Here is a 15608-nt window from a genome sequence, read left to right on the forward strand (position 1 = left end):
GTGAACTAATTGAATTTCTCCAAGTAAAATACGTCAGAAAATTCGTAAAGTACGACTTATACAAAACCTACAGACATGACATCGTCGGACTGTAATTTGAATATACGAGAAAACATAATTATGTTACGCGGAAACTCACACACAAATCCCTTTTTGCTTGCGATGAGTCACTGCTTGTAGCATCTGCTTTACGGGGGTATACGAGCCATTTCGCTGCCCTGCAAGGCCGCCGGGATCGGCCGACCATTGTTTTCTCGCGACGTTACGCCACGAAGAAATTCCGGGATGCTAGCCATAGACAGCTGCGCTGTAAAGAGAAACGGAGCTGGGTAGGCCATGTAATGGGTCGGGTATATAACCAGTGGACCATTAGAGTTATAGAATGGATGCGAAGGAAATGGAAGCACAGTCGAGGACGGCAGAAAAGTTAGATTGGGTAATGACGTGAGGTAATTTGCAAGCCCAAGTTGGAATCAGCTAGCGCAAGACTATCGCGTTCCACTCCTAAAGGCGAAGCTTGAGCGTTGCATTATTGGTTCGCGTGGTAGGTGTGCGTTACCTACGGATCTCTCTGGGTGAATCCCTTCGCATTGCATTAGGATGTGCTGAGTGTTCTCCGGATTTTGCTGCAGCATACACATGCTTCATCTAGTTGCTGCACCATGTTTTTGTCCTTAGGCAACTAGCTCGAGCCTCAAATAGCAAAAAGGCTCTTCCCTTCGTGTTATCGTACAGCTTTTCCCAATTTCTTTCTTCTCATTCTTGTAAATCTCCATGGTTAGCGAAGCTGTCTATGGATATGGTTCTATGCATTTTATTGCGACAGCAATTATATGGACACTCAAGGCACATTTCTGCCGTCGCCGTCGACGTCGCCGTGAGGTTCCGTATAAAGTCCACGGGCGATTAAATCGTCGCCGTGCGCCGTACGCTCTATGTACGAGTGAAAGGGCGCGACAGTGAGCTTGCAATCGCGGCTCGCGCACGCAAGGGCGGGAAGCGGGAAGGAAGCGCGCAGTATTCCAGTCGCGCACACGCTCCGGAGGGTAGGGACGTGGAGGGGCCTCGCCTCAGTGCGGCCGCGAGCTCCCGTCGGGCCGGAAGGCTCCAGGGGTTGGGTGGGCAGGTGGAGGGACCGCGCGGTCCCGCCGGGTTTGAAGGCTCAGGGGCAGGGTAGGGAGGGGGGAGGCCGCGTACTACGCCGCGCGCTTCCGTCCCGGCGGCGGTATCTTGAAAGGCATCTGCGGTGGGGGTAGAGTCTGCCCTCCCTGGGTTTTCGCGGCTAAGGTTGCGCTGATGCGAGCGTTGGCATGAAGCTGAATTCACGCGCTGCTGCTGCCGCGCAGACTCACTCCAGCGTTTTGACCGAGTGCTTCCGCGGTCACCTAGTGAGATGCGTTCATGTTTAATTGCTTGTCCGTGCGTGACATCATGCTTGTTAATTTAGTTAGTGTGCCTATTTTAACAAGTTGATACGGCCGGCCGATGAAACTACTATCCTTACTTTGTATAGCTGTCCACTAATTTGGTATCGCAATCGATGCTTCGCCATTCGGGCGAAACTGCGACTTTTTCGTGTCCGTCAACAGACTTGCGTGTGAAAAAAAAACTCAGCTCGCGGATTTGATGCAAAATCGCTTGATTCTATGCAGAAGCTTATACGTCTCATCACTTGGGTACGCATTTTCAATAGATTAATTATCAATACGCACAATTTTCAAGATCAGTAGACTCTCACGTAGATAATAGGGGTTTAAAAATTAAGTTGTGGGGTTTTACGTGCCAAAACCACGATCTGATTATGAGGCACGCCGTAGTGGATGACTCCGGAAATTTGGACCACCTGGGGTTCTTTAACGTGCACCTAAATCTAAGTACACGGGTGTTTTCGCATTTCGCCCCCATCGAAATGCGGCCGCCGTGACCGGGAATAGCGGTTTCCTAAAGGTTTGCCGCTGTGCGACCCGCGTCGGCCATGTGTATGCTCGCACCGCCCTCGCTTTGACGCCATTCTTAGCGCTTGCGTGCCTAGTTTCCTTCCGCTCTCCCGGCGTGGCGGTCCCGTCACGCGTGTCTAGTTTCCTCCGGCTCCCAGAGGTGGTGGTAGTCTTCCACGCGAATTTATGCCGCCAGTGAAGACCGCCGATCAAAATAAAAGTGTGTGTGTGTCTTTCTTCAGGATGACCGCCGTCGCCGTACAAGAGAAATAAAATTTGCTCATACCTTTGATCTAAATTGTGGGTCATCTCTATGTCGTGTGCTAAACTGCTTCGCTGGTAATCCACCTTCACAGCAGTGGAATGGCACGTGAATTTTTGTTTCCATTCTTTGCGTCCAATTCACTTTCTTTGTTTCTCTCACTTTCTGATGACTGTTGGTTGCCTATTTACAGTTTCAATTACCCTATACTTGGTGGCCAACTTTCCTGGCCTCATCCTCAGTTCGGTGTCCACGCTGTTCAGGTACAGATACTTGTGCACTTTAGCCACCCATTAATTTTCATCCATGTTCCTGAGTCTTTCTTGTAAACTAATTTTGCTCTGTGCTTCTCTGGCTTCAAAAGAGGCCCAACCTATGTCACCCTGCATACTGTCCAAAAACAGTACCGCCACCTAGCGGCCGAGGCCCCTCACACAGACCTCAAACGGCAGCTGGAAAAAATTGGGGGACGCTTAAGCTTCGCCTTTAAGAGTGGAAGGCGATAGCGCGATCGGGCCCCGTTCGCATCGCATTTTTCTTTCAGTGGAAGCGCTTCACTGCAACGCAGCACGTGGGAAAGCCAGCTTATGAAGACCAAGCTTACACCGATCCCCTTAAAGTCGGCTTCACTTTTAAACAGAAATGCATTGCTGGGTAGACGTTTTTCCAGGGGCAATACAAGTGGTCTTATATTAAAATGTGAAGGCCCTAGCACCTTTTTTTATTATTTTATTCATTGTTTGCTATTGCCTCGACGCGCGCCGCGTGTCCAAAACAAAGGAAGCGCGGCAACAGCAACGAGCGAATTGACGCTCGTGCTGGCTCTCGCATGAACGCGAACTATAAGCCGCGAAAACACATCGCACGACGGACGGCATCCCTGTCGCAGTCGCAGATGGGTTTGTAGAATGCGCCCCCCTACCTACCTACCCTCCCCCCGTGGACTTGCGCGCAACGGAAGACGGTATAACAAACTGAAGACGATGAAGGCGCGCCTAGCCTCGCGCGCGGTTTCACCATATTGATTGTGGCTATATAAATGGTCCTTGTTAATATATCCCATCTTTTTTCCTTCCTGGTCACTCTTCTATACGCAGTATTAAATTTGGCAGTCGTCTACCACGATTCATTATATAATACAACTTTGCAACTGTAATATCCGAACAAAATTAAGCTCCATGGTTGTTCTGTGTGACGAATACAAACTTGTTAGCATTGCAAAGCCTATTATCTACGTTCGCGTATTTAACATTCAGCATCAGTCAGGAGCGTGCACTACTAAATTACCTCCAGCGCAGGAGAACACAAGAGTACGAGACAGGCAGCGTGGAACGGTCACGCTCCTTTCATGTGCACGTGCGCTATCTCCAAGTACTGACAATTTGGAGTGCGAGCAACGGCGTTTAAGCCATTTGTGCTGGACCTCGAAGAGGCGCAGTATTCGTCACGTTGTAATGACGGGGAATAATTAGACACTGCCGAATGTGTCAGTTGAGAACTTTACTCTTTATTGGGCGACCTTGTGCCCAGTAAGACGGGCAACGCTCAAATGACAACGATAGCGCCGAGCACTGTCGTCGGTTGTGGAATCTAAAATCACGGATGAAGTTTGTCCGCTATTTATGCATGTATCACCGTTGTACATCCCAGAGTAGCCGTTGGCGCTCGGGTGCATTCAAGAAGGTACTACAACACTATTCGCATAGCGTGTGCAGGTCTGACTAGAGAAGACTACTTCGCGATAATAATGACGACAGGAGGAGGAATAAACGTTTAAGTTCGAAACAGTATCCCGGTTGGGATACTCTAGGTGGGAGGTCTCCTCATTCCAGGAACCCTCTGGCCTTCACTGCCTACTTGGCCCTGGCAACGAGGCGTCGTTGTTGTTCCAGGTCCTCGGAGACGAGCTTGGCCTCCCATGTTTCGATGAGGTCTTCGCTTTCTTGTATTGCGTTACAGTCTTTTGTTGAGGGCGATGCGTCTGTGTTCAGGTGCCATGGGAACTCAAGGATCAGGTGCGCCAAGGTGTCCGGTACTCGGCAAATTTGACAGAGATATCCTTGTAGTGTCGGGTAGATTGTATGCATGAGTATGCCGTGGGTGTAAGTGTTATTTTGCAGTCTTCTGAGTGGGGTGCTTTCTTCTTTGTTTAATCTTGGGTGAGGTGGTGGGTACACCATGCATGACGACAACATTAAAATTTAAATTACAGTCTGCCGTTTTACGTGCCAAAACCATGATCTGACTATGATGTGCTTTCTCTGGATTAATTTCGAACAGCCGGTGTTCTTAAAGTGCACCAAAAGCATGGTACTCGGGTGTTTTTGCATTTCGCCGACAACATTAAAGAAATTTCGGATACATGTAGCCACATCTCGCGCTGAGCGATAACTTGACAACAATAATAATCCGGTGAAAAACGCTAACCGGCCCAAACGGAAAACAGTGTACGCGTTGCAATGCCCCCACTCTTAAAAGCATCCAGAACGTGAAACAAACCAGAACATGAAAACAAAACAAGTAAGTGTAATAACAAAACAAGCAAGAAAGAAGAACGACAACTTTCACGGTTCCTTAGGAACCGTGGAACGCCACGCACGACAACTGGCCGTGCGCGGCGCCGCTTAACACCGTCGCGCACGACTTTGTAGTCCAATGCGCCAAGACGTCGGAGCATCTTGCACCGTCTGCAACCCCAGATAGCGTCGCAAAATTTTTCACCAAGTCCACGTTGGCGTATTGGCGTCCAAACCAGAGTTGAGCAGCGGCAACTCCGGAGATGGAATAATTCGGCAGTTATTCCACATTTTCAAAAACCCGTAACGGAATCGGAATGAAATGATGGCACTAGCCGGACAGATGAAATGGTAATCGAATGGGAGCCCAAGATTCCACAATGGGGTTGGAATGGAATGGGCACATAGTTCAGGAGTGATAAATGTTGATTTTAGGAGGGGTACAAAGCCGGTAAACTTTCCAATCACACCACACTATAGACTAAGCCAATAATCTATAGCATTTCTCAATTTTTACTCAGTAATGGATCTTTCAGTATTTACATATAGATGACTACCTAGGCCGCCGACCCGCCGCGGTGGCTTAGTCAGCTAAGGCGTTGCGCTGCTGAGCACGAGATCGCGGCATCGAATCCCGGCCGCGGCGGCCGCATTTCGATGGAGGCGAAATGCAAGAACGCCCGTGTGCTTGCGTTGTAGTGCACGTTAAAGAACCTCAGGTGGTCAAAATTAATCCGGAGCCCTCCACTACGGCGTGCCTCATAATCAGAACTGGTTTTGTCACTTAAAACCCCAGAAAGAAGAAGAAGGCCGCCGCAATTATAAACAACACGGCATTGTCCACTTTCGAAGACACTGAAACCTTTCTGCGTTAAGGGGTACTGATATTTGCAGCTGTTCATTTTTGCGCGTTAAATGAATGTCCTAGACCTCTAAATCCTAGAAAAAGCAGTGACAAGTCCTAGAGTGCCGTAAATAATTTTAATATAATAGCTTTTACACGACCAGTCTTGGTTTCGTTTCACAGGAGGATACTGTGTCGTGACGTCACAGTATGCGGTCACGCGTGGAAGCAGAAAATTGCGACGTTTTGACTTTCGCTCCGGCTCGTTCTGTCGTTTACTAGCTGTGCTGCTACATACTTCGGCCCTCAGAACGAGCAGCAGCATGCGCAGCAGTGACATTTTTCTAGGGTGTAGAGGTCTAGGGCATTCACTTACCGCGCAAAAATGAATAGTTGAAAATATCGTGTCAGTACCCTTTTAATCTTCAAGTGCATTTAAAGACATCAGCGTTTAGTTGTGAAAAATGATTCACTATAGCAAGAGCATGCTTGACATATGACACAAGGATTGAGAACAAGACTAAACGGTTGTTCCCTGAGGGAGTCTATGGTGATTTGGAACGTGTACCAGACAGACAGACAATGAACTTTATTGAGGTCCTTAGGGACTAGCCGGTGGAGACCCGTTGGGGCCCCCGGCTCGCCGCTTGCTGCTGCCATGTCGGAATCGCGAAGCCAAGCCTCTCCGCTCTTTCACGGGCCCTCTGGACGGCCGTGGAATTGAGCTTGAGTTCGGTACTTGAGATGGTCCCGTCCCAGTCCTCTTCGCTGGTGAGTGACGTACGTATCCCGTAACGCAGGACACTGCCAGAGCTAGAGTGCTAAACTCCTCCCCACAATCCAGGCACTGTGGACCAATTTCTGTGTTAATCCTGCTTAGCAAACCTCGCGAGGGAATGACCTCGTCTGAAGCATCCTAAGCGTGATCGCTTGGGATCTACATAGTTTCGGGTGTCGAGGCGGGAAGCGCCTGCGTTCTTCTTGATAGTGGGAGACGATCTCATGGAAGGTTAACAAAGCACCATGTTTTTTTTTTTCGCAAACTGTCTAGTATCGCGAAGGTGCAGTAACAGTGGTCAGAGATATGTGCTGGAAAAAAAAAAAAACATGGCGCCCGGTAGTGTTCAAATAATGTTAATTAAAATATCATTAAATGATTGAATAAAAAGTCATCAATGTGACAGAATAAGCTAAATGGATGCATGACATGCATAACGGTGCAACATTATTTTGTACTTTGCTTTAATTGAATAAAATAGTTTTGGAAGAATAAATATTTTTTAAGGGTGAATTTTAGTTAGAAGGCAACGTTACTTCTATCGCAGCATGACATGTGATCGTGAATCGCTTATCCCGTGAGCAGCTAAGGTGACGCTAACTTCCGTGGTCACGAGCGCGTAGCTAATATATGCAAAATCGCTGCACCGTGCAGTCTGAAATTAACGTCATGTTTGGCTGTGAAATAACAGGGTTAATCGTAAATTAAAAAAAAAAAAACGCGTGAACACGACGAAGCGAAATTTCACTTATGAAGGCCTCAATCATTATACAGCATGCTTTTTATTATTGTTTTGAAGAATTGCCTAGAATGTGACTGAGCGTTGGCTCTGTCTCGTCGCTTTTTTCTGTGGGGGAGGAGCATCGCAAGAGGGGATCACATGATAGGCTGCATGGCAGACTGCCATGCAGTGCATTGATCAAAAATTGACTTTTATCAATTTGAAATTTATTTCACTTAGCACAGAGCTGTACCTATATAGAAAGAGGTCCCAAGGCGTAATGACCGTTGGCGGGACCTGCTATGCAAGTAGAATGAGTAAAATACGAAGTAAAAACAAAGCAAACGAAAGAGAGCTGACATTACAAAAAATTCATTTATACCTGCATTAAAACACAATTCAATAACATATATAGCATTTTACCGTTTTGGAGATACTTCTCTTATGATAGCAAGAAGTGAATACATTGTGCAATCAGGTCATTTATTCGTGACTTCAACCCGCGCAGCTAACGTATGCATACTGGTAAAAAGAGTATAGATATAAGAGAGATGACAGGCGACGACGCTATGCAAAGATTTGTGTCTCATCAGAGATTTTTGGCTAGGCCGCAAAGCATGTTCCTTGCATGTGCGAAAAATAGTACTTAACGATATTTGAAACGTTGTTAAGACTTCAAAAATATGTTTTTTAGTTACTTAACACGCACGCACCAATTGAAAACAATCATACAGAAATGGTTTATTTACTGGAATTGAAGGAATTGAATAGACCAATGAATTGAATTGTCCAATTCTCAGCATTCCGAGTAGTTGAAAACAGTGGAATTACGGAAATCTCAACTCCATGGAACGGAGAATGGAATGGAGGGCCCCACTCCGCAATTCTCGTCCAAACCTGAACGCTGTCACCGGGCTGTTATTCCAAGTAGCGCCGCCGAAGATTGCGTCGGGTGGTCTTTTGCTGGTTCTTTATGTGCAGGCGTACGAGCTGTTGGGATTCTTTGGAGCGCTGGAGTTAGGCTGCGCCGTCGAGAAATTAAATCATTGGGTTAGTGTAGCTTAGATTTTCAATTTCAATTTTACTTACATGTAGTTGGTTTAGTAAAATTGGAAGACAGTGCCGAATCAGTTGGTCACCATAAGAAGTGTGAGAGAATGGAAGATTCCACGATAAAGATGACCACGAAGAATATTTATATATATTTGCCAAGCATCTCGCATACTGCCACATGGCCACGTCTCGTACAACAGCCCCTGCGGCAGCGCTCTCGCAACTCGTCACAATTGTGACTGTCCCATGGAAGGCCATAAGGCAACCACATCGCGGTGGTGACGTTCGAACTGGACGAGTTGGCGTTCTTGGTCCACTGTCTGAACGGCTCGTGCGATTTTAAAGAGACCCTCGGCCTGGTAATGGATCCCTTTCTGCACTCCGTGTATGGCGAGCGAAGATCCTGCAGCAACTGCATTGAAAGCATAGCGGGGAAGCGGCAGCGCTTCAACGCTGGAGCTGCGGAGTATACTCGTTAAACTACATGGAGGCACCGAGACGTCACCAGAGAGCAGCGCGGTCGTGCGCATTATGGCGGGCACGAAGAGGGACATGGAGGAATCGCATAATGATAATCTCACTGCTGAGATTATAAACACCATGGCGCGAGGACATGCATGCCGTAGCACCGTTCTGGGAGCGCCGCGGCACTGTGCTGCGGCCCGACTGAGCCGACTGAGCCTTGGTAATTCGGCGATGCGCGCCATTACAAAGAACGCATTTCGGATACATCAGGGCGCGTCTTGCGCCGAGCGACAACTGGATAACAGTGATAACCCGGCGAAAAACGGTCGCAGGCCAAAAGGAAAACAATACGTGCGGCAATATCAAGACTTGATAGCTATATATAACTTTTCTTCCTATCGTACAAATTGATTTGTTATCCAAACGAATGTTGTTCAGTTCGTGCGGCGGATCTATAGACCAGCAAGGAGTCCATGTTCTCCGCATCTTGTTGCCATTTACACTGCCTCATTTCCGCAGCTTGGTGTCTGGCTAACCGTCTTGATGTTTGGTTGACTAGCTTTCTGGGACGCGAACCCTCGCGCAAGCAGTTCTACTCGGACGTGCGTGCCTTTAATGGTTAACTTGGGTGCATTGCTGCTCGTGCCCATATGATATAACCGGTATCGCGTGTAACGGTCTTTAGAGACCCGTACTTCGGCCACATATTCAAGTTCGGTCCTCAAGAACACTGCGTTTTGAGTTCTAATTCCCGAAATACGGCCCGTGGCACTCGCTATTAGCCGCTCACCACTGTCCATGCATGTCGACTGAAAGTCAACGCTATCGCGCTCAAGGGCGTCCATTGTGAAACTCTTGGTGAGGATTACCGCCAGCTGTTTTAACGCGATAGCATTAAGGGCTCCGTGTCGCAGAAAATCCGGCGTCGGTGTTGGCGCCGGCATTCAGCATCGGCGTCTGGCGGAAATAATCATGCCGAACCACATCATCCCGAACCACCCGACGGGGCAGGCCCTTCGCGTGGTGCAAAACGTTAGTGAACAAAAATTGAATTTCTCAAAGTAAAATACGTCAGACAAATCGTAAAGTACGACTTAACCACAACGTACAGACATGATAGCGACGGACTTTAATTTCAATATACGGGAAAACATCCTGATAAGCAGTCAGGGATCTTTGAATGCTATCTCGTTCCACTCTTAAAGGCCAAGCTTAAGCGTCCTCCAATTCTGAAGGTGTTTCGCTGCACCTTGGTTGTAGGCAACATTGAGCATAAAGTAACAACTTTATGTTCTGACTTTGACATCATTCCTGACGTGTATCATGAAGACTGAGAAAGAGTAGGTAATTTCGACGCCGTTGGTTATTTGTCTTGACATTTGAAACTTGAATGGTAGCGTTTTCACGTTCAATTTGACCAGTTTCCACCGGCTCAAGTCAGCATGTGAATGCTTTTGCCACGAGTGTATCAGAGCGACCGCTCAATGGAGACGACAATTTTGCTTGAGCAATCTGTTCCCTTAAGTACACAGAGTTCCATACGAATAGTGCTTTGGCTTTCATAAAGTTGCCCAATAGCCACAAAAGCAGGTAAAAGTTCCACTGAAACGGGAGCATATAGGTTTAGCTCAACGAACCCAAACAGTAACATCATTATTTATTTATTTATTTATTTATTTATTTATTTATTTATTTATTTATTTATTTATTTATTTATTTATTTATTTTTATTCATTTATTTATTTATACATTATTTATTTATTTTACATACTTTCAAGGCCCGTAGGCGCTACAGAAAGGAGTGGTACATACAGAGAAAAAGAATGCAGAACAATGAGTAAAATAATTGTTAGATGGCATGTCTTGAACCCCGATGCGTCTGTAATAGTGGCGACCGATGCGCGAAAGTGGTTCCAGTCATTGCAGGTGCGAGGTAAAAAAGAGTAATATAACGCATTCGTACGACAAGATGGCACGATAACTTTATGAATGTGATCGCTGCGGGATGAAACGTACGAAGGAGGAGTTAAAAGTTTATCTTTTAATACCGGGTTGTGGTAAATCTTGTGGAAAAGGCAGAGGCGACTGTATGCACGACGTCCTGAAGATCCGGTAGGTTAAGGGTTTGCTTCATGAGTGTACGGCTAGCATGACGAGAGTGATTGATAGAATAAAGCGAGACGCGCGGTTCTGAATGGCTTCGAGGGAGAGGGTTAGTGATAATTGAGGGGGATCGCAGATGGCCGAGGCATATTCTAATTTTGATCGAACAAGTGTTTTGTAGAGCGTCAGTTTTAAAGATGCAGGAACAGCGTAGAGTTTCTGCGCAGATAGCCTAGCGATTAGTCACGAGAGGTGAGGGGGCCAAAGCATCACGGCATACACCATAAAATACGCAACGCCCAATAATTGACTGATAGCACACGTACCGGACATAACTCAAGGTTTAATTCAAGATTGTTTTGGAAAGTCTCAGATTATATGTATTGTGCCCCTTTCCTGCAACAGCCTCAAATGTTGAGGCTAGCAGTATTTCAAATAATAAATAAATAAATAAATAAATAATAACGTAAATAATAAATAAATAAATAAATAAATAAATAAATAATAAATAAATCCCATGCGAAGTCACTATAGCGTTGAGCATACTGAAGCAAGCGATGGTGGGCCTCAAATGGTTGGCCTGCGATCCATGATTAAAAGGACTTGCAGGCCATGCTCCGACTACGTGAGCATGCCACGTCCGAATGGAAAGGCAGCAGGAATTTGGACGGAAAATACGCCCCGAAGGAAAGGTGCATGCCGGCGGATATACCAGCACGACAGGATCTGAAAAAGTCACAGCGTTGAACATTCCGAAGCAGGCGCTGTCATGCCCGTGACTGACAAAAACAAAGAAAAACGTTGTTGTTATCATTGTTGTTCCTTAATGACCTGGCGCAATTAACCCACTCTGGAGGATGGCCATATGAATCGGGCCGTGCGAGGGTATTGATTAAAGATAGGATTACTATAGAGTGAAGAAAGGGCGACAAAATTCAAATAAAAAAATGCGGCAGAACCCATATCACGATGCTTGTCGACGGTAATGAATATAGCATTGAATTATATAGCAACATAACATGTGGCCACGAATTGTGAACGAATTATGTATGAGGCGCGTACTGCAGCCGGACTGCTTTTTCGTGCTACCCTAAGAACACTCGGTGTCATCTATATACAACATATATGCACAAACATACAAACATAGATAGATACATGAATATCCCCTGAAAATTGCGTGAAGCAACCAAAGAGTGCGAACGCAATAATATCGGCAAAAACATGGGTTCTAAGGCGTACAAAAATCATTTACGATGTAAACTGGGGATACGATAACTCTGTTCTGACCGAAATGCAAAATGAGAACTTGGACGGGAATAATATGCCTCAGGAGAAAGAAGTTTAAGTATGTGAAAGGCAGAGAAGTCGGCTTTATGTACACGCATTACTCTAGCCAGCTACTCTGCACTGGGGGAAGAGAAAAAGAAAGAGGAACAAGATAGGTGCCGATGACGGCAGAGGGAAGGGGCAAAGCAGAGAACCCTTTGATCACTTGAAGTCGCAATCACTAGACAACGCTGCCGAATTCTATATCTAAATTTTTACCTGCACAGACCTGGTCTGGTTCCCTCACCGAACTGTCCCTATTGCGGCCAACATGAAACATGAAATAATTTCCTCATTGTCTGTCAAAGGTATGCTGAATTGAGCAAAGGAACCTTAGTAACACCGTTCCGATTTCTTAGATTAGAATTAAATGTTCGAAATTTACTATCCTTGGGGGTCTCGACCTTGGGGGCTCAGCGAAAGGAAGGTTGGCGATGCCATCTAGCATTTCATTGCAAGGTCAGAAAGATTTAGAGGATAAAATTAGAGCGTAAGGTTCCCGTTATAATTTCACAAAATTGATGATTACCTGTTTATTTATTTTTAATTTTAATTTATTTTTTATCGTAATAAAATCAGATTTTATAATCTACGTATTAATTTTCATATACGTAGCTATTCCCAAATACATGTGTCCAGTATGTTATAATTCTCCTTTCTTACTGTTATGTCGAACTACCCGATTCTTGGCCAATTCCCCAGAGTGAGTATGCGCCACTACCGTCTGGGCTCTAGATCTACACCTACCTTTTCTACCCACTGCCGCCCGATTCATGACCAATCCCCCGTAGTGGGTTGTGCTATACATATAGGCACCAAGCCAAACCATACCAAACGGGCAAGTCTACTCATAGTCTGGAGTGCAGAGCCGTACTTTTTAAGAAGTAAGGCCTGGATGACCGGAAATCTGCAGTCACGCCATTGGGCTCAATATAGATTTATGCATGTGACTCAGCTCGCAATTTGGAGACACACTGCGTCGTACAAAGTGCACGCAATCAAGAGTAAGCGCCAATGCCAGCCTAAGCCTGTACAGAAAACTGGCATTGCTGTGCTGAAGTTTTCGTGGTAGCTCCAGTCCAGTCTCTGGAGGCGTCTGTCGGTATATTGCGGAAGGTCCCAGTGCTTTTTTGTCGCTTTTCGTATAAGAGTTGAGAGGAAGCACTTGGCGGGCGTCCTTGAAAATGAAATCTTAATCAGCTGTGGCTTTGGGACATCGAGAACCATCTTCGCTTCAATACCCGCAGTTTATTGTTTTATAGAAAAGTGACCGAGAATTCATTGAAATGTAATATGATGGAAGTTCTCGTGCGTAGCTCGGCAGTTTGAAGAGCGAAAACTCTGTAGGGGCTGCCTTTCATTACACCTATAAGTAGCTGCACGTGTATGACTGTGTGCCTACCAAATTCGGATAGGCTACCTCATCTCCAAAATTCAGCTTGGAGTTCAAGAGCGGCGGCTCACGGTAACCCTTGTGGAGCTGGCATGGAGTCCTTGCTTCTTCCGGGTAGTGCCTGAGCGGAGAGGCTTGGGGGAACCTTTTGATTTTTTTATGCCATCCACTTTATGGGCGAATATAACTCCATCATCGTCGCTATCGATCATCATCACACGTCACTGTAACCATCACCAATCCCGTGAGCGCGCCTCTCGAGCCACGAGCAAGGAGAACGCGCTCTCGATCTCGGCAAGGCTGGACGCTGACGCCGCTGCTCTGTTCGATCATCTCCTAGCCAGGGACGACGGCACGCCACGTCGGCCACGTTAACATCGTCCTTACAGCGCCATTACTCGACGTTGATCTGCTGCCTTGGTCAACCACCTGTGCCTGGTGAGCGCCGAGTGACTGGGTAGGTAGTTCACCATCCAGGCACGTCGCTACCCTGATGAAGCGAGGCCGGCCAATCTGGTGCCCTTCCGTCCAGCGGTCCTTGACAGCTTCAGGCTGGGATGTCTGGAGGATACCGCTCGGAGACACTTCAAGCAATGTGGCACAGGGCCGATGCTCAGCTGTTGCTTGTTGCTATGGGTCTAGCACACACCGCAATCCGCCTCTACTGGGAGCTACACCTTGGACGCCTGGAACCCCTGACGGCACCCGCCATGGAGCTGACGCGGTATCGCGTCGTAATCCGCGTGGTGGCCATCCGCAGGAGCTTCCAAAAGCGGACGGGCTGCCTGTATTAGGAGCTGCACCTTGGACGCCTGGAACCCCTCACGGGACCCGCCATAAAGCTGACGCGGTATCGCGTAGTAATCCGGGTGGTGGCCGTGCGATTGAGCTACCACACGCGGACGGGCTGCCTGTATTCGGATCTGCACCTTGTTCGCCAGGAGCGGCTCCTCACGGGACCCGCCGTGGAGCAGAGGCGGTATCGCGCCGTAATCCGCGTGGTGGCCGTCCGCAGGGGATTCCAAACGCGGAACGGCTGCCTGTACTCCGAGCTCCACCTTGGACCCCTGAATCGGCCCTTCACGGGACCCGCCGTGGAGCTGATGCGCTATCGCGTCGTAGTTAGGGTGGTGGCCATCCGTTGGGGCTACTACCAGACCCCGACGGGCTCCTTGTTCTTCAAGCTCTTCTTGTACCCACGCATAGGCCCTTCACGGGACCCGCTGTGGAGCCGCGTGGTAGCCGTCGGTTGGGGCTACGACATGCGGACGGGTGGCCTGTACTCCAAGCTCCAACTTGGACGCCAGGATCGGCCCATCACGGGACCCACCATGGAGCTGACGTGGTATCGCGTCATAATCCGGGATGGTGGCCGTCCACTGGGGCTACCACACTCGAGCTCTTTTACACGCAGCTCACCTGGGCTCCAGCAGCGGGCGCTCATGGGACCCGTCGTGTAGCTGGCACATGTACTTCTCATCCGAGTGCTGGCCGTGCAGGGGAGCTTGGACAGTGCAGGGGAGCTTGGACAGTGTGCAGCTGCTCTGCATTGACATTATGCAATGACTCTGTCATGGTCCTCTGAAGATGCTCTTCATGTTATTAAGCGGATCAACATATTCTCCGATACTTTTTCGATAAAATAAATGTCCATGATCGCCATGCTTCTCCCTTGGTTGTGTATACGGCCAGTTGGTAGTCCCCGTATTTTTCTTTTCTTTTTTTGACGCGGTGATGTTTGCCTTCAGCGTTAGTGATCTAAATGATCGATGACAAGCATTTAGCGCGAGAAGAAACACACGCTAGAGCACCTGGTCTGAGAAGCCGCGTCTACCTACAGTTCACGGAACCATCGGCGCCATGGCTGGCCTGAATGCATTGGCCGCGGCAGCAATCTTTCAGCCAGCCTCCACAATTACGATTTTGCTCTTATTATATATTTAAAGGTAAAGAAGGGCCGGCCGCTTGCTTGGTACTGTTCCAAACATATTGCGTGTATATATAATCCGCTGCGTCGGGTGTTATTCACGACAAACCTGCATGACCATTTGTGAATTCCTCCGTGACGCAAGGAGAATGCCTGCTTAATTTCCTGAATTAATTGTATCCTTCCCAATATTCCCAATGGAACTGAAATTCATTTTAAACATCCAAGTGGCTTTGTAAACAGGGGTTTAAATCCTCTATAAACTTGGTCTATTTCGATATTA

The sequence above is a fragment of the Dermacentor silvarum genome, chromosome 1 (assembly GCF_013339745.2).
Source record: "Dermacentor silvarum isolate Dsil-2018 chromosome 1, BIME_Dsil_1.4, whole genome shotgun sequence".
Classification (NCBI taxonomy): domain Eukaryota; kingdom Metazoa; phylum Arthropoda; class Arachnida; order Ixodida; family Ixodidae; genus Dermacentor; species Dermacentor silvarum.